The sequence below is a fragment of the Giraffa tippelskirchi genome, chromosome 4, assembly GCF_054371585.1.
Source record: "Giraffa tippelskirchi isolate mGirTip1 chromosome 4, T2T-mGirTip1v1.2.pri, whole genome shotgun sequence".
Lineage (NCBI taxonomy): Eukaryota > Metazoa > Chordata > Mammalia > Artiodactyla > Giraffidae > Giraffa > Giraffa tippelskirchi.
The window spans coordinates 112,543,789-112,564,152 of NC_137278.1; the positions used below are offsets into that span (position 1 = coordinate 112,543,789).

The window sequence follows — 20,364 nt, forward strand, 5'->3', positions numbered from 1 at the left end:
TTAAATAGATAAAGAAGATGTGATATATACATGCGATGGAATATTGTTGTTGTTGTTGTTGTTTAGTCACACAGTCATGTCCGACTCTCTTGCGACCCCATGGACTGTAGCTTGCCAGGCTCCTCTGTCCATAGGATTTCCCAGGCAAGAATGCTGAAGTGGGTTGCCATTTCCTTCTCCAGGGGATCTTCCTGACCCAGGAATCAAACTTGAGTTTCCTGCATTGCAGGTGGGATTCTTTACCACTCAGCTACTTGGGAAGCCCACAATGAAATATTACTCAGCCATATGAAATTCTGCCATTTGCAACAATGTGAATGGACCTGGATGGTATTATGCTTATTAAATGTTGGACAGAGAAACACAAACACTATATATTTTCACTTATAGGTGGAATCTAAAGAATAAAAGAAATGAGCAAAGATAACAAAACAGAGACAGGCTCGTGGATATAGAAATCAAACTAGCAGTTACCAACGAGGAAAGGAGAAGAGTGAGGAAAAAGATAATGGTAGGGGTAAAGAGGTACAGACTACTATGTATAAAATAAATAAGAAACAGGATGTAATATGCAGCACAGGGAATATACCCAATATTTTATAATAAAACTTGAAATGGAGTTTAAACTACAAAAATATTGAATCACTGTGATATACACCTGAAACTAATATCAGTTCAGTTCAGTTGCTCAGTTGTGTCCAGCTCTTTGTGACCCCATGGACTGCAGCATGCCAGGCTTCCCTTTCCATCACCAATGCCCAGAGCTTGCTCAAACTCATGTCCATCGTGTCGGTGATGCCATCCAATTGTCTCACCCTCTGTCATCCCCTTCTCCTCCCGCGTTTGTTCTTTCCAAGCATCAGGGTCTTTTCCAAGGAGTCAGTTCTTCTCCTCAGGTGGCCAAAGTATTGGCGCTTCACCTTCAGCATCAGTCCTTCCAATGAAAACTCAGGACTGATTTCCTTTAGGATTGACTAGTTGTATCTCCTTGCAGTCCAAGGGACCCTAAAGAGTCTTCTCCAACACCACAGTTCAAAAGCATCAGTCTTCAGTGCTCAGCTTTCCTAATAGTCGAACTCTCACATCCATACATGACTACTATAAAAACCACAGCTTTGATTAGACCGACCTTTGTTGGCAAAGTAATGTCTCTGCTTTTTAATATGCTGTCCAGATTGGTCAAAACTTTTCTTCCAAGGAGCAAGCATCTTTTAATTTCATGGCTGCAGTTACCATCTGCAGTGATTTTGGAGCCCCCGAAAATAGTCTATCACTGTTTCCACTGTTTCCCCATCTATTTGCCATGAAGTGATGGGACCGGATGCCATGATCTTAGTTTTCTGAATGTTGAGTTTTAAGCCAACTTTTTCACTCTCCTCTCTCACCTTCATCAACAGGCTTTTTAGTTCTTCTTCGCTTTCTGCTGTAAGGGTGGTGTCATCCGCATATCTGAGGTTATTGATATTTCTCTCACCAATCTTGATTCCAGCTTGTGCTTTATCCAGCCCAGCATTTCGCATGATGTACTCTGAATAGAAGTTAAATAAGGAGAGTGACAATATACAGCCTTGATGTACTCGTTTCCCAATTTGGAACCAATCTGTTCTACCATGTACGGTTCTAACTGTTGCTTCTTGACCTGCACAAAGATTTCTTAGGAGGCAGGTAAGGTGGTCTTGTATTCCCATCTCTTGAAGAATTTTCCACAGTTTGTTGTGATCCACACAGTTAAAGGCTTTGGCATAGTCAACAAGGCAGAAGTAGATGTTTTTCTGGAACCCTCTTGCTTTTTTGATGATCCTTTGGATATTGGCAATTTGATCTCTGGTTCCTTTGCCTTTTCTAAATCCAGCTTGAATATCTGGAAGTTCATGATTCATGTACTGTTGAAGACTTGCTTGGAGAATTTTGAGCACTACTTTGCTAGTGTGTGGAATGAGTGCAATTGTGCAATAGTTTGAGCATTCTTTGGCATTGCCTTTTTTTGGGATTGGAATGAAATCTACCCTTTTCCAGTCCTGTGGCCACTGCTGAGTTTTCCAAATTTGCTGACATATTGAGTGCAGGACTTTCACGGCATCATCTTTTAGGATTTGAAATAGCTCAGCTGGAATTCCATCAACTCCATTAGCTTTATTTGTAGTGATGCTTCTTAAGGCCCACTTGACTTCACATAGGTAAGTGATCACACCATTGTGGTTATCTGGGTCATGACGATTTTTTTGTATAGTTCTGTATATTCTTGCTGCTGCTTCTTAATATCTCCTGCTTCTGTCAGGTCCATATCGTTTGTGCCCTTTATTGTGCCTATCTTTGCATGAAATGTTCCCTTGGTACCTCTAATTTTCTTGAAGAGATCTCTAGTCTTTCCCATTCTGTTGTTTTCCTCTATTTCTTTGCATTGATCACTGCTGCTGCTGCTGCTGCTGCTAAGTCGCTTCAGTCGTGTCTGACTTTGTGCGATCCCATGGACGGCAGCTCACCAGGCTCCGCCGTCCCTAGGATTCTCCAGGCAAGAATACTGGAGTGGATTGCCATTTCCTTCTCCAGTGCATGAAAGGGAAAAGTGAAAGTGAAGTTGCTCAGTCGTGTACGACTCATAGCGACCCCATGGACTATAGCCTACCAGGCTCCTCCATCCATGGGATTTTCTAGGCAAGAGTACTGGAGTGGGGTGCCATTGCCTTCTCCCATTGATCACTGAAGAAGGCTTTTTTATCTCTCTTTGTGATTCTTTGAAACTCTGCAGTCAAATGGATATATCTTTCCTTTTCTCCTTTGCCTTTGGCTTCTCTTCTTTTCTGAGCTATTCGTAAGGCCTTCCCTGACAATCATTTTGCTTTTTGCATTTCTTTTTCTTGAAATGGTCTTGATATTTTAGATCCTTATGCATGAAGTGAACTGAGGGATCAAATGGGTCAATGTGCTGAAGAATTTTCCACATGTCTTTCCTTATTTGTCTTTCACAATTGCTAAATCAACTTATTCCTCCCACAAGAAGGTTATAAGACTTTGTTTTGATTAATCCTTTATCATCATCAACACTAGAGAGGCACAGAAATAAGTCCTTGTTGATACAGTAAACAGAAAACATCTGTCACTTTAGTATATATGTCTGCGTGTGCTGCTCAATTCAAATATTTTTCTTATTTTATTTCTTATGTTGTCTATTTTTTTCTTTTTCCATTTTCTTAGTGGTACTTTCACAGTGTGCCTATCAGGACAAATAACTTGACAAGCTTTAACTTACCTGTCCCTACCTTTACGGTTGTATTATAATTAATATACTCTGGGATTTGTGGTTCCATTTAAAAAAATTAAGTTTTCATTAATAAAACAAACCTCTTATTTATGTGAGTTTTAAGAGATGAATCTGAATAAGCTACTCATATATTCTATTCAATGAAGTTGAAAAAAAATAGACATGTACCCTAAGGCTCTGATACCCAAAAGAATAGAGGCTCTTAATAGGAGTTGGGAGGTTACTGAGCTTTTTCTATGCTGTTAATTTCCATACAGTGTTTCAAGATTAACATTCACATTACACACAAAATAACACTAGTGAAATCTAGATATCTCAACAATTTCTTCAAATTAACCTATTGAGAACATGTGTGATTACAATATATAGAGTCAAAAGATTCCAAGATATAGAATAAGTAGGACTCTGATCAGAGGGCCTGTAGCCCAAGCGGATTAGGATTCACATTTATGCTAATATTTCCAGGTAGGATCTCTGTCAATTATTTTACATTTTGGTCCCTGTATTAAAGTGCTCATCTGATGGGCGAAGATATGCTGAAATCTGACTCAGGTTCCTCAAGCCGGGTCATGAACCCTGCATGACAAGAGGCTGTTTTTGCACAGAAGATGAAATTCCTTTTTCTTTGCACAAAGGCACTGGCCTCTTGCCAAACCAAACACCCATCTTTGGGACTGCATCTTTCCAGAGGGAGGAGCCTGTTTCTAATAACTCCTGAGGTAAGAAAGGGGAGGCATTTTCTAATTCATCCATCAGACCTTGTGCCTTTTTGTAATATACCTGCCATTAGTAGGCACTTTTTGATAATTTGCACAAAGGTTAGCAACTCTCTGTTCCCAGCTTCATTTCTTTCTAATTAAGCCTCTAGATCTTTGGGAGAAAAAAATTTCAGAGTTTTTCACTAATGACTGCTAATTTGAAGGCTTGAGTTCTAGCTAAAATATTATATTATTAGTTTATCAAAAATGTTGTCTATTACCAGAATATACAGAGATTAGCAAACCTTGAGAAGATAAAAAGGAAATTATGTCTACTGAAAAGTATGGAATTTAAGTTTCCTGCCTTCTCAATCAAATTTATTTTGTATCAAAATTATGTGTCGGTTTTTTCTATTAAAACTGTAAACACATATAAATACATTTTAGCTTTGTAACCCAATTTAATAGTTCTATGTGTGAGTAAACTGTAATCCTTACCATCAGTGTCAGTGGCTCCATTAATTAATTCTTATGTTTGATTTATTTCTTGGTTGTTTAATTTCAATCTTCAAGTTATTTTTCTCAAGCAAAGTACATGGATTGTATATCTTCCAAATTTTTACTCACAGTGTATCATGACAGCTAAGATCTTGGGCTTTCAGACCAAGGAAGTACAATTTCAAATACTAACACCTTCTTTTCCTGTGATTCTAAGTAAATTTAACAATTTTGCACTTCATATTTTTCAAATTTCTCAGTGGGCTAGTGTAAGGCTAATGGAACTAATGCTCGCAAAGCACGTATCATCTTTTAAAAAGGATTTAGCTGAGTATAAAAGTTGGAGGTTACAGTTTGCTTTCAAAACTGTAAGTATTGTTTTACTGCATTTAGACATTGAGTGTTGCAAAAGAAACATTTCGTTCCAGGATATTTGGTTCCATTATGTTTCTTTCCCTTTTTCTTTTGAATGTTGCATATTAAAATTTTCCTTCAAGTTTTGAATTTTGATAATGTGAAAATGTGCATAGGCATGGTTCGTTGGTATTCTTTTGGATGTTTTGAAATCCTCCAATCTTCACACAATCCTTTTCTAAAATTTACAAGACGTATTTCTTCTACTGCTGGTATATTTTTATTTGTTATGCTTAACTTTAATCTGGTTTTATATTCAGGAATATTAATTATGTGTATGCTGTTCCTCCTTACACTTGTGACATTTCTCTCATATGTCATAATCTATTTGTGTTTTTGCTTTACATAACTGTAGAGGTTTTCAGGCTTTTTTTCCATAGTAGTTATTTATACTTGCTATGCTCCCATCACCGTGGATTATAATTCTATGAATACCTTTTTAGTTTCCTTGCATTTATTCTAATCAAATTCCCCTTTTAACCATCTTTAAACTTCAGGTTGTTTTCTATTTATACCACATCATTTTTTTCCTCTCAATACTTTTTTCTGTACTTCTGTGAAAATCATGTCTTTTTGCAAGATTTAGAGAAAACGCAAAACTTTCCTGATTTTTTTTTCCTAAATTTTGCAACAGGGTGCTGGCACTAACCAGTCTGTTCTTCCTGTCATTATTTTTTACAATGATATTCTTTGAAATATTTTTTCATAGGTCTCATAGCTTATTTTCATGTCACTTTTGCTGTTTACTAATGAATAAATTATATGGATTGCCCTTTGTTGCTGTTCAGTCACTAAGTCCTGTCCGACTCTTGCGACCCCATGGACTGTAGCCCTCCAGGCTCCTCTGTCCATGGGATTTTTCCAGGCAAGAATACTCCAGTGGGTTGCCATTCCCTTCTCCAGAAGATCTTCCCAGCCCAGGGATAGAACCTGTGGTTCCTGCATTGTCAGGCAGATTCTTTACCACCGGGCTACCAGGGAAGCCCCATGGATTGCTCTTGGTTATACTCTATTACCACTTGAGGAATGGTGAAAATTTTCTTCTATTTCCAGCTAAAGTCAAATCGTATTTCACTTCCCATGTTCTAGCTGGTAATTCCTAATATTTCTCAACTGTGCAGAGGTGACAACTCTTCCTTATGTACTTTCATGCTTCTCTGATTGCTCAAATAATCAAAATTTGTGAAAAGCTACAATTTTCTTCTTTCACAACAATTGTTTTTGTTGTTGACCATTGTTCTTCATCTATGCTGTTTATTTTGTGATGGCCACTTATAAAATACAGTGGGATACTGATAGAATCTGTTGTTCCCTGGGAGCTACAATGGTTGAATAGGCATAGAAAGACCAATGAGACAGTTAAAGGAAATTTAGCTACTTTTGAAAGATATGGTTTTGTGATAATATGGTTCCTGAACAGTGTTTGGTATTTACAGATCTCAAAACTCTTAGTTTAGGCATAGGAAATGGGAGAGATCTAAGTTATTTCCTTTCCTTTCTCCTGGGAGACATTGGTCTATCTATAATAACAGAATTTCTTCTGAAATCAATTTTGTTCTGTTAAACAATTTCAGTTTGTGAATTTTTGTTTTTATATTTTTGTTTCTTCACTGTTTAGAGAAATATTAGCCAGGGATACATTAAAGTGCTGGTGATACACCATTTTAAACTTGAAGATTCATTTAAATATTTTTTACAGTGCCCCAAATTTGGAAACACCTTAAATAATCTACAATTCTACAGTTTGGTTTTTGCTTTATAAGTTGTATGATATCCATAAACTGGATTATTATGCATAATTCAAGGCTATATTTTCAAAAATTCTTTACTAAAGAAGCATGTTTTGTGAACAAAGGCAATATATAAAAGTATACATATATTATATATATAATAAATATATATATAATATATATACTTAATCTTAAGATTAATCTTGTTGAAAAGACATATATGCATTGCACAAACAATATCTTGGGAAGAAACAGATAAATATGTTCAACACTCATTATCTTGGGCTGGTGGGATTATGGGTAAATTTTCCATGTATACAAAGATATATACATCTTTTGTATACATCTGCATACCAAAAATGTATACAAAATATATACTTCTCTTTAATAACCAAGTGTTTCTTTAGGGATTTAAAATATAGATTTATTTTTAAAGGAAAAAGTGAAGCCCTTAGAGAAACAATTTTGGTAGATAGGATAAAAAAATAAAAATTACCCCAATGAATAAATTTTATTACTTAAGCAGTGTGTAAAGAATTCTACTCATTCTTTGCACTTTTCTTTAGAATTAGGCATTTTGACTAATATAAACCTCAAACAAATATCGTAACACTTAATAGAAAAGAAAACTAGAAAACTGGTTAGTTAAAGGAGTAAAGGAGTCTCTATTCTAATTCGTGTGGAATTTGTGGCCCATATTTTAAAAGAATGATGCTTATTTATATTAAAAGAGAAACTCCCACCAGCCTTTCAAGATTTACTAACGTGGTAATTGCTTCTCTTCACTTAAGAATTAGAAAACACTGAGGAGGACCACTGCCTATATCTGTCACTATCAAAAAATGACCATATCCAGCAGCTTGATTTTGGCTAAAATAACAGGCATATCCTGTGTGTTTATGTGCCACATGAAATTGGAATAGAACACTGCATTTTCTTCTCATCAGTGATGAACACTTATATTTTGTGTCCTTCCTTTCCTGGATTGGTACTATATATTCTATAATCCATATACAGTACTTTTTGCACTTAGATCTTATCACTGATTTTACTTTAACACAGTACAAACTCAGAAAGCAAATAGCAACTTTATACAAAATGTTTATAAAATTTTGAAGCGATGTCTTAAGGAAATAAACTGACTATAATATTAAGTTAAAAAACATTTAGCCAAATATGTAATTATTCAATTAGGAGAATAGTACAATAAAATCAACATGTAGAAAATGATTTCTTAACTTTAGAAAGTACATAGGATATACATGTATTGGACTTGTGCTAAAAGTAGTACTTAAATATGTGTACTTTTTTAGTTATATCATTTCCCTGGTCTAGCCACAACTGCTCTAAATTATATCAAATAAGGCAAAATTAATTATTTGTCAATGAGCAAGGAGATCCTAAACCTCTTTTTGTGATTAATGGTTAGGAGAACAGACTTGGGCACTAGACTGGGTAAATTCCAGTGATGTTACTTACTAATCTGGGGGGAGGAGCTACGGTAGGAGTGCCAATCCAGTGAATTCCTTCAAAGAATTTAAAATAACCAGACTCTGAGGTGGGCAAGAGAGAATGAAATGCTGGGACTTGAATGCGTTCATCTCTGCTTCCCTTACTCTGCCAGCTTCATCTCTCCCAGGTTGCACCCAAGGTTGTTCCATGTGCAACTTTGATAACTGCATACAGCCTTGACCACGCAGCTTTGGTGAAATGGTCTTTATTATGTTTGTTGACAAAGACAAATGGGCATCTTCTCTGAGCTCTAGTTAGGAAATCCTGTGCAATGATTGGTCAGGCTTGCTTATTAACCCATCGATTACATTGACTACTGGGTGCGAATTAGCTTTCTATTGCCAAGAGATGAATTACCAGAAATTTTGTGGTTTGAAGCAGAATGTTTATTAACTGACAGTTTCTAAGTGTCAGAAGTCTGGACAGGGTTTACCTGGGCCTTCTGCTCAGGATCTCACCGGCTGAAATTAAGTTCTTAGTTGGAACTGTGATCCATCATGTGAGGTTTGGGGTCCTCTTCTTCCAGGTTCATTCAGGCTGTTGGCAGAAATTAAGTTCCTCGTGATTGCAGAAAACTGAGGCCTGTTTTCTTGCTGGCTGAGGCCTGGGGCACACTCAGCTATTGGAGGTGATGCTTATGCTCTATCATTTGGCCTTCTCACATCATCTCTGCTTACTTCTTAAGAGCCAGCAGGAGACTCCCTCTTTTGTTCTGCTAAAATCAAGTCTTGTATAATGTAACACAGTCATGGAAGTGACTACTGTTTTTACAGGTCCCATCAACCAACAGGGCAGGGGGACAGTAGAAGATGCGACTACCTGGGTTTGAGAATATTAGGTGTCATCCTAGAATTCTGCTTACAGTAAGGGTTAGAGTATTATGCTCGGACCAGCCAGGATTGTTTGTCATCTCTATGAACTTACAGAGCTCTGTCATCCTCTACTCTCCTATAAAGAGGGACTAATTTATCCAGCTTAGAAGATTTAAGTAAGGATGCTTTTATGTTGGTCATTAATTTTTTTCTCAACTTTTTCAAAGTGTAAGGATGGTGGACCTTCTCCTTTGGATAAAGCCCTTGCAGTAAGTCAGGATTTCATTCTGCGTGTTCTTTCCTTTCCCTCCATCGAAGATACTTTCTTCATCAAAGCTCCTCAGCTTTCTTACTGAACTGAATTCATTACATATATTAAATGTGTTGATAATCTCATTTAGAAATAAATTCCCACCCATCCTGGCATGCTTGTTAACAAATCCAGTAGGAAAGCCATAAACTTAATGAACTAGACCTCTGAACTACTTCACAACCACCCCCATCCTGGAGATGAAGATCCTCGTTGTTTAGTCCCAGTTTTCAACATGACATTTTCATTGTTTATTCCACATAAATATATGTAGAGAAATATAAATTTTAGTCCTGGATTCTGAAGCATAGCCAAACACTCTTTATTGAACATAACATTTTCATTCAAAGTAAATTAATTTGGATTGTTTTGTGTAATTAAATATTTTCATAAAAGATAAAAATAACTACTTTTCATATTGTATAAATTAATATGCTAAAAGAGAATACCATATATTTTAAGGAAATTTTATAATGTATAAAAGACCAATCCTAGTTATAGAACTAAAAAGCCAATTTTTTTTGGCATCACATTTAAGAAATCAAATACAGATGAAAAATGCTTCTAATCCATCTTTTATTTTCTTTCTCTTTTAACTCATGCCAGCAAAATAAAGCTTAGGAATTCTATAGCAACAATGTCTTTCTATTAAATAGTGATAGAAATATGGCTCATTTTGATTACGTATCAGCTTATTAAAAGTGTTGTTTTTGTGAGAAAGTTGGAGTAAAATATCTTCTTTGAAAGAGGAAATTTTTAAAAATCTATTAAAAATAGGAGACATGAGATAAGGAAAGACAAAAAAATCGAACCAATAGTACTAATTTTTCCAGTTCAGAAGATTTAAAGAAAAATGTTTTTTATGTTGATCTTTAATTTTTAAGTACAGTTCCATTTAAATATTAACAAAGTGCACTTTTATACACTCTGGAATGAGACAGATTTTGGCCACTCTAAAGGTTAACACATAGTTTAAAAAACAAAATTTAACTGAGCAAATTTTAAAGGTCTTATTGGCTTTATTTACAAATGCATGAAAGGAGCAGCACCCAATCTAGCAGACAGAAAGGAGCTCCAAGAAGCTACATAAAATGAAAGATTCTTCTAGACAAAAAGAATCAGGAACAAGGAAGTTATCAGTTCAGTTCAGTTCAGTTCAGTTCAGTTCGTCGCTCAGTTGTGTCCTACTCTTTGTGACCCCATGAACCATAGCAGGCCAGGCCTCCCTGTCCATCACTAACTCCCTAAGTCCACCCAAACTCATGTCCATCGAGCTGGTGATGCCATCCAGCCATCTCATCCTCTGTCGTCCCCTTCTCCTCCTGCCCTCAACCTTTCCCAGCATCAGGGTCTTTTCCAATGAGTCAGCTTTTCTCATGAGGTGGCCAAAGTATTGGAGTTTCAGCTTCAACATCAGTCCTTCCAATAAACACCCAGGACTGATCTCCTTTAGGATGGACTGGTTGGATCTCCTTGCAGTCCAAGGGACTCTCAAGAGTCTTCTCCAACACCATGGTTCAAGAGCATCAATTCTTTGGCACTCAGCTTTATATTCCAACTCTCACATCCATACATGACTACTATAAAAATCATAGCTTTGATTAGACTGACCTTTGTTGGCAAAGTAATGTCTCTGCTTTTTAATATGCTGTCTAGTTTGGTCATAACTTTCCTTCCAAGGAGTAAGCATCTTTTAATTTCATGGCTGCAGTCACCATCTGCAGTGATTTTAGAGCCCAGAAAAATAAAGTCAGCTACTGTTTCCATTGTTTCCCCATCTATCTGCCATGAAGTGATGGGACCGGATGCCATGATCTTAGTTTTCTGAATGTTGAGGTTTAAGCCAACTTTTTCACTCTCCTCTTTCACTTTCATCAAGAGGTTCTTTAGGTCTTATTCACTTTCTGCCATAAGGGTGGTGTCATCCGCCTATCTGAGGTTATTGATATTTCTCTCACCAATCCTGATTCCAGCTTGTGCTTCCTCCAGCCCAGCATTTCTCATGATATATACTCTGCAAGGAAGTTATACTAGACAAAAAGCAGATGATTATGACAAGGTCCCTTTCCTTTAGGTAGTGGCAGGGGCATAGATTACATGGCTAGTGCTGATCAGGTGATTCCTGATTGATGGATTTAAGATTCCATTTCTGGGGAAGCTGAAATCACAATTAAGTATCAATTTGGTGATATGGGGCTTAACATAAGAGACTCCATTTGGGGCCTGTTGTTTTGTTTTTAACAACATTAAGAAAGATTCTCATGAACATTGCAAAGGACTCAGAAAGACAGAGTTCAAGACAAAACCAGAAGTTTACAGTAATATTATAAATCATGTATGAGTTTTTTCCATAGTGTCATGACTCAAGTCAAAATTTCTATTTGCTTTTTCCAAAAACATTTTTAATCTTTACAGTGTAGTAAATCCCAAGTGTCACCTAGAAAAGGGAGATAGTAGAGTTTCATAATATTACTTCAACATGTATTTATTAAAAAAATATATAATGAGTACCTACCAGGTAAGGTATTATGATTGACTCCATAGATAATATGAAGATCAATGAAATATAAATCTTACCTTCAGGGAGATTATAGTCTGTAGAGGTGCCAAGATGTCCACAGATAACTATATAAAAATATAATTCAGTGAATCATCCATTAGAAGCAGTAAGTGCCAGAGAAGCACAGAGAATGGGATAGGACTCTTGTAAAGAGTACCTAGGAAAAGTTTCATGAAAAAGGTAGAGTAGAAGAGAAATTTTAAGGGAAAATACAGAGAACTGAAAATGCTTATAAAGTGAACTAAAAATGTTTCTGGAAGACTTCAATGGGCCGAGTAAGGAATGAGGAATGCTGAGGAGCCATCACAGTCATTTTGATAGGAAATTAATATTAGAAATGACTTTTAGGAAGATTAACCTTAAGACAGTTGAAAATGGATTAAAGTAGGGAAAAACTAGAGATCGGAGAATTTGTTTTAGATCAATCTAACAAGAAGAGATAAGGGGATGTCAAGTATCTTGATGTGATGTTGTGATTTATATTAAGAAATATATATTTGGTTTTAGTCCCCATTTCTGGCATAGAGCTCCTAAAACCCTTGGAATTTCCTAAGTGATAAGAGTTTCCCTGGTGGCTCAGATGGTAAAGAATCTGCTTGCAATGCAGGAGATCTGGGTTCAATCCCTGGGTCAGGAAGATCCCCTGGAGAAGGGAATGGGCTTGGAGAATCCCATAAACAGAGGAGCCTGGCGAGCTACAGTCCATGGGGTAACAAAGAGTCAGATAAGACTGAGCTATTAAAAAGGTAAGAGGCATGTTAAAACTGTCTCTTGTTATGTTAATAAGGTAATTTGGGGACCTAGGAATGGGACTGATTGCCAGAAAATCAGTCATGTGATTAGACGGTTTGCTGACTTTCAAGCCTGCCCCCAACCTCTGGAGAGGGGAGGAGAGCTGGAGGTTATATCAATTACCGATGGCCAATGATGTAATCAATCATGCCTATGTAATGGAGCCTCCATAAAAACCTCAAAAGACAGGGCTTGCAGAGCTTCTGGATTGGTGAACAGTTGGAGATTTGGGGAGAATAGGTGATTCCAAGAGTGCATGGAAGCTCCACATCCATTCCCACATGCTTTACCTCCTGCATCTCTTCAATCTGGTTTCTCCTAAATTATACCCTTTTATAGGTAGAGTTTGTCTGCAATGAAGGAGACCCGAGTTTGATCCCTGGGTTGGGAAGATCCCCTGGAGAAGGAAATGGCAACCCATTCCAGTATTCTTGCCTGGAAAATCCCGTGGATGGAGGAGCCTGCCAGGCTACAGTCCATAGGGTTGCAAGGAGTCAGACTCGACTGAGCGACTTTGCTTTCACGTTCAGTAATCTAATGAGTAAACAGGTTTCCTGAGTTCTGTGAGCCACTCTAGCAAATCAGTTGAATCAAGGAAGGGTCTGTGGCAACCTCCAATCTGTAATTGGTTGGTCAGAGCACAGCTAACAGCCTGGGCTTGTGACTGCCCTCTGGGGGCAGGGTCAGTTTTATAGGACTGAACGCTCAACCTGTGGAATCTGATGCGATCTCTGGGTAGATAGTGTCAGAATAGGTTGAATTGTAGGACACCCAGCTGGTATCCCAAGGTTTGCTTGGTGTTATGGGGATGTGTCCCCCTCACCCCTGCTAAGACATACACACATACACACCTCACATGTTGGAATTCAATTCAGGAACCCGAAAGATTAGATGACAGAGAAAGATGGTCTGGATTTAGATAGTAATAGTGGGAGCCAGGAGGAGTAAGTTTATGCACAGTCAGAGGACACAACACTCAGCAGCTCCTTCAGGAGAAGTGAAGCTCCACGAAGGAAGGACTAACCACATCTGTTGCCAGTTCCTCAGTGCTTAGCACTCAGTATTTTCAACTAAATAAATGACTGGAATTTAAACATGAGGAAGGGGAGGGTATCGTGTTTACTTATATATGTGTCATGTTTACACTGGGGATATGGTTAATGCAGATGTATCCAACCAGCTTCTGGTGAAGACAATGGTTTCTTTTCATAATAGTTATGTAAGATATGTAAGTAAGACCCCAAACAACGTATTTCCTAGTAGGGAATTCACGTTGTAAGATGTTAGTGATCTCCACTATTGCTTAAATCACTTCCATTTATGTTTCTTTGTCTGAAAAATAAATTTTCCTTGAGAATAAATGTCCTCAAATTGTACTAAATCTACACTTTCCCTTTTTTGACTCTTTCACTTAATTTCTCTATACCCAAGTTCCTAGGCCAAATGAAAAGATAAGGCAGGAAAAAGGCCACACTATTTGACAGGATAACCCTTCAGGAAGGAGAGCTTTTTAGGAAAGCCCATTGATTAACTTGCTACCAAGTTTATTGACCTAGTGGAGTTGTTGTCAATTGGTGTTGTTCAGTTGCTTAGTTGTGTCCAACTCTTTGCAACCCCGTGGACTTCAGCATGCCAGGCTTCCCTGTCCATCACCAACTCCTGGAGCTTGATCAAACTCACGTCTGTTGAGTTGGTGATGCCATCCAACCATCTCATCCTGTTTTCCTTTTCTTCTGCTGCATTCAATCTTTCCCAGCATCAGGGTCTTTTCTAACGAGTCAGCTCTTCACATCAGGTGGCCAAAGTATTGGAGCTTCAGCATCAGTCCTTCCAATGAATATTCAGGACTGATTTCCTTTAGAATTGACTGATTGGATCTCCTTGCAGTTCAAAGGACTCTCAAGAGTCTTCTCCAATGCTACAGTTCAAAATCATCAATTCTTTGGCGCTCAGCTTTCTTTATAGTCCAACTCTCACATCCATACATGACTCCTGGAAAAACCATAGCCTTGACTAGATGGACCTTTGTCAGGAAAGCAACATTTATGCTTTTTAATACACTGCCTAGGTATTCATAGCTTTTCTTCCAAGGAGCAAGTGTCTTTTAATTTCATGATTGTAGTCACCATCTGCAGTGATTTTGGAGCCTAAGAAAATAAACTCTGTCACTCTTTCCCTTGTTTCCCCATCTATTTGCCATTAAGTGATGGGACTGGATGCCATGATCTTAGTTTTTTGAGCGTTGAGTTTTAAGCCAGCTTTTTCACTGTCCTCTTTCACCTTTATCAAGAGGCTCTTTCATTCCTCTTTGCTTTCTGCCATAAGGGTGGTGTTATCTGCATATCTGAGGTAATTGATATTTCTCTAGGCAATCTTGATTCCAGCTTGTGCTTCATCCAACCCAGCATTTTGCATGATGTGCTCTGCATATAAATTAAATAAGCAAGGTGACAATATATAGCCTTTATGTACTCATTTCCCAATTTTGAATCAGTCTGTTGTGCCATGTACAGTTCTAACTGTTGCTTCTTTACCTGCATACAGGTTTCTCAGGAGGCAGATGAGGAGGTCAAGTATTCCCATCTGTTTAGGAATCTTCCATAGTTTGTGGTGATCTACATAGTCAAAGACCTAGTGGAGAGACTGATGTAAGTACAAAAGGTGATAGTGTTTTTGATGGCTGCTTATTTAAAATGCAATTGTTTCCCTAGCAGATGTGTGACAAAAAACCATATTGAAATATATAAACTTTATTTAATTCACTTGATGGGTTTTTATGTATTTTTCAGCAATTTCCTGATTTTTCTATCCCCCCAAGATTTATAAGTTTAAACTTAAACGGTTTAAGATGCGCAGCAAAATGATTTGATATATATATATCTATTGTGAGGTGATTACCACAAGTTTAGTTAATGTCCTGGATGGCTTTTTAATTTGATCATATTTCTCAAAAACTAAAAACTAACTCATTTGCAATGAAATCACTTTGTGATATATTGCCTTGACACTTTCCACTTTTGAAGACTAAATATATGTAGGGCCCCCAGGAATTAAAACAATATAAGTATAGTTCACATTTATAACTGCCTGAATTAAGACATAGTCTGTGTCATCATGAAGTTCCTAATCTGGCTAAGAACATGAATACATGAAGAGTAAATGTTTATGTTAAAATGTACACAAAGTTCTATAGGAAAACACAGATGCAAAGGTTTATGGCCTGTTATTTCATTGAGGGTATAAATTAGGATGCCAAGGAGGAGTGAAAAGAGGTGAAGTTGTTCAGTGAATTTGGCCCAAGGTACTCCTGGTGGCTCAGCAGTAAAGAATCCACCTGCAACACAGGAGATGCAGGTTTGATTCTTGCATTGGGAAGATCCCCTGGAGGAGGAAATGGCAACCTGCTGCAGCATTCTTGCCGGGAAAATCCCATGGACAGAGGACCCTGGTGGGCTACAGTCCATAGGGTCACAAAGAGTCGGACACAACTGAGCAACTGAGCACGCACATTGTAAGAAGCCAAGAGTCAGAAGAGACTTTTAAGTAGGCACCTAAAAGAAGCTTTTACGTATGCTCATGTGTTTATTTCAGAAAGATCACAGTAGGTAACAGTGTGGAGGAAAGACTGGGTATATCAGATAAACAGCAGTCCAAGTATGAGTTTACCTGCCGTAATCCCAGTGAACCTCGTTAACTGTCACTCTGTTAAGCATTTATACTTTACTAAATACTTTACAAGCTTACTGTAGGCCACAATCAACTTTTTAGGGAGATGTTGTTCAGTCACTCAGTCATGTCCGACTCTGCAACCCCAAGTTCTTCACTATCTCCAGGGTCCCCTGTCCTTCACTATCTCTTGGAGTTTGCTGAGATTCATAGTGGTTGATGCTATGTAACCATCTCATCCTCTTCCATCCTCTTCTCCTTTTGCCTTCAATCTTTCCCAGCATCAAGTTCTTTTCAGAGAGATTACCAGCTAGTAAATGGAGCCATAGGATCTGAACTGAGGTTCAGATATCTTAAACATGGCATATATTTTCCAGAGAGAAAGATAATTTGGTTTTCAATTAAGCCTATGATTGTGGAAGTAGAGAGGAAATTATCATCCTAAAAATGTTTTAGAAGAAGAACCAAAGGGATTTTTGAGTTCTTGGGTAGTAAGGGAAAGAGTCTGAGCATGTAGAGTTGGTGATTTTTTTTTTTTTTTGGTTGGCTTCCCTCTGTGTAGGAAAGGCTGGGAGAAGGAAGATCATGAGTTCAGTTTTGGAAAGATGGTTCTGAGTTGCCTCTGGTGGACAGCTGGGTGTAAATGGTCAATGCAGACCAGTATATAGTGCTCTGAAGTGCTGGAAAGAAATGAGATCCAAGATGGAATGACTGGGAGTCTGAATATGGCTGAAAATACAAAAGGGAATGAAATAACTCCAACACTCGGAAGGTGAGACAGGATGGGAATTGGGAATGCTGGCACATGCACTTAGACCAACATCTTTTAGAGAAACAGAATACAAAGACACTGTAGGGTCTAAATTAATTGCATAAATTCAGGGATGGGGCAAATATTAACAATAAAACACAAAAAAGCCACAAATCAAGGGCCATTTCTTGAGGTGTGTGTGTAATCCTTGCACACACAGCCACTGAGGGTGTGCGCAGACCACCAAAGCCACCCCTCCATCGGCCCTACTGACCTGACCTCACCTCCTTTTATGAAACCGACTCTTCCCACTCCCCCTCCAGAAATGGGCCAGGGCACCTGTTTCTTGCTCTCACTTCTTCCAGGTGCAGCAAGAGCCCCAGTAAAGCCATGTCTGAATTCTTCATCTGGCCTCTTACCAATTTCTACTGATTATGAGACAGGCTGGGACCTGAAATCTGGGACCTGAGACCTTTTGTTGCAGTGTTTGAACATGGACAAATGTTTCCTTGTGCAACAAAATACAAAAAAAAACTCATAAGGAACTAAAAATAACTGCATGCATGTGTAGTTGGGAGAAACCATTAACAACAAGGTGTACACACACACAAAACTCCACTTCTGAGGAGTCAGGAGTAAGAGCAGGGCATCAACAGGGTACTACATATGCACCCAGCAAAGGGAGGAGCAGACCACCTAAGCCACCCCTGTCTTGACCCCTAGACCCTCACCCCATGTAGGGAACCAGCTCGCCTGACTTAGGGAGGGAGCAAGCAAGGACGCCTGTCGCTTGTTTTCGCTCCCTCCTGTTGCAACACGGGTGCCAATAAAGCCTTGTCTGGATTTCTTATCTAGCTTTTTATCAGTTTCTATTGATTACAAAGTCCAAGAACCCTGGCTGGGAACAATTATAGAGTTTAAGGACCCTAGTGGTAAGGAAGGCATCTTGTGTTTTAGTCACTTTCGAGTTGGACTCTTCGCAACCCTATGGACCTTAGGCCGCCAGGCTTCTCTGTCCTTGGGATTCTCCAGGCAAGAATGCTGGAGTGGGTAACCATTCCCTTCTCTAGGGGATCTTCCCCACCAGGGATGGAACCCGGGTCTCCCACATTGTAGGCAGATTCTTTACTGTCTGAGCCACCAGGGAAGCCCAAAGACATCATGGGTCAAGACAATTTTTAAGTTGCAAACGTCAAGGGTGACTTGGCTAAGATGATAGAGGAACCAGGAGAGAGTGATGTCAGGAAAGCTAACTGAGAAGACCTCAGGATGGAGGAAGGGCTCCAGCAAGACTGTCAAATGCTGCAAAAACCAAACAAGCAAACAGCCCACACAACTGTGAACAATGAAGGAAGGTGGCTTCATACAAAGCCCAAGGATGAACTTAAAACCGGCCTTTTTTTTCACAGTCAAGGCCAGTCGACTTGTTTTTCCTAAGAGGCCAATTCATGTTCTCCTTCACCGCCCTACCCTTTACTCCCTTCTTCTATGTAGGGTAAGTCTCCTTCACAAATCGCTGATTTGGGGGACTCACTTCCCACTCCTTTTCCCCTCCCCCCTACTTGCCATTTCCTTGGAGACCATCACTTAATTAACCCAGGGAGAGAGAGGGCGTTGCCCGAGGGAACAGAATCCACCGGAGCAGCTGCTAAAAGAGCTGGAGAGGAGCGAGGGCTGGGTGAGCGGGGCCCGGAGAGAAGCACGGAGCGGTCGCGAGGTGGGGGCGATGGGCGGCTCCCCACCTCCGCGACCGGTCGCTGGGGCGCAGCACGTGTCGCGCGAAACTTGCAAAGCGCGGGCTACGCGGCGGGGGCTCAAGATCTGGGTAGTGTCAGGGCTGGGGGGACACCTTGGCACCCACAGGTTCCTCCTCTGAGCACCCATCGCGCTTTGGCTTTCAGGTCTCTGATCTTTCTTCCTTTCTCTACCAGCCTAACCATTCTTAAAATCTCCGTCGTTTCCTTTAAACTCTGTTCTTTCCTCCTTTGTCAAAAGTTCTGGACTATTGCTAAAACGGCGCGCCTCGGGGCTGCTGCTAATTTTTTCTTCACTTTGGGAGCAACCGCTGAAACTTAAGAGCTGAATTTGAGTGGGGGTTGGGGCTACTGTCCTGGAGAAGGAAGCGGCAACCCACTCCAGTATTCATGCTTGGAGAATTCCATGGACAGAGGAGCCTGGTGGGCTACAGTCCATGGGGTCGCAAAGAGTCGGACACGACTGAGCAATTAACACTGGAGCTTCTGTGGTGGCTCAGACGGTAAAGAATCTGCCTGCAGTGCAGGAGACCCAGGTTGGATCCCCGGGTCAGCTAGATCACCTGGAGAAGGGACTGGCAACCCACTCCAGTATTCTTGCCTGGAGAATCCCATGGACAGAGGAGCCTGGTGGGCTGCAGTCCACGGGGTCGCAAAAGAGTCCGATGTGACGACTAACATACTTTTTGGACTTGAACAGGCAGCTGGGAGCGATATTTGCACTTTGGTGTTTTTATATAGCACACAAACCTTCGAAATTCGACTTGACTGCTTAGATTTGGGGGAGAGGGAAGTTAATACCACAGCCCTGCCAAGGGAACACTTATAACAGGTTGCTGAGAAAAGTGAAGAGGGTTAAAGCTTTGCAGTTTTGTGGACGAGCCTGTGAATTGAATGATTAGGTATTTTTTAACCAGGCTGCATTTTATCTGAGGTGAACACCTGCTTAAGATTTAAGAACACCTATAGAGGATTTTGTAGGAAGAAACCTGCTTTAAAAGAATGAGCTTTAGAGAGCTTTAAGATTGATCCTGGGGACCTATTTGCTATTAATGGTATTTCTCAATTTGAGACACGTGTATTTCTTGAAAAAAAAAGTTTTGTTTTTTTTTCTTTATATCTCAAGTTGAATGTGAGAGTTAAGTCCCCAGTGATTAAGGTTCCTGGGAAAAGTTACACAAGCTTTTTGGATCAATGCATTTTTAAAACAAAAGAAGTCGAATACTGAATGTTTTTCTCATTAAGTTTCAATTTCATCCACAGTATTTGAAATATTTTTCAAAAGGATGGTATAATTTTAAAATGTGAGGAATTACTTCCAGCAAAGTAGCAGTGTGTAGGTGTTCTAGATTTTCATTAATTAAGCTTAAATACTTTCACACAATGCAATGTAATTTTGTATAATTGCCTGATAATTCGTTTGATTGCTAACACCTGCTTTGTATTTAATTATGGCAGCTCCTAGAAGAAAATTGTTTGGCTCTTTGTCATTTGTTGAAAAGTATTGATGTATCCAGTTTTACTGGGTGGACAATAACATGAAGCACTTACTTATCAATGCTTTAAGGTGTGGTTGGATGAGCAGTCTAAATCGTAAAGACCTGA

At 39.1% G+C, this 20,364-nt stretch overlaps 1 protein-coding gene across 1 annotated transcript in view; it reads left to right on the forward strand.

The window, feature by feature from the left end:
- Positions 1–20,364, forward strand: part of LOC145545638 (tenascin-R-like) — a 92,342-nt gene that overhangs the window by 5,970 nt on the left and 66,008 nt on the right. Inside the window, exons 2-4 of the mRNA XM_081590483.1 lie at positions 12,404–12,542; positions 15,133–15,236; positions 16,817–17,026. The gene's annotated coding sequence lies outside the window, so the exon portion shown is untranslated. The remainder of the gene's footprint in view (positions 1–12,403; positions 12,543–15,132; positions 15,237–16,816; positions 17,027–20,364) is intronic.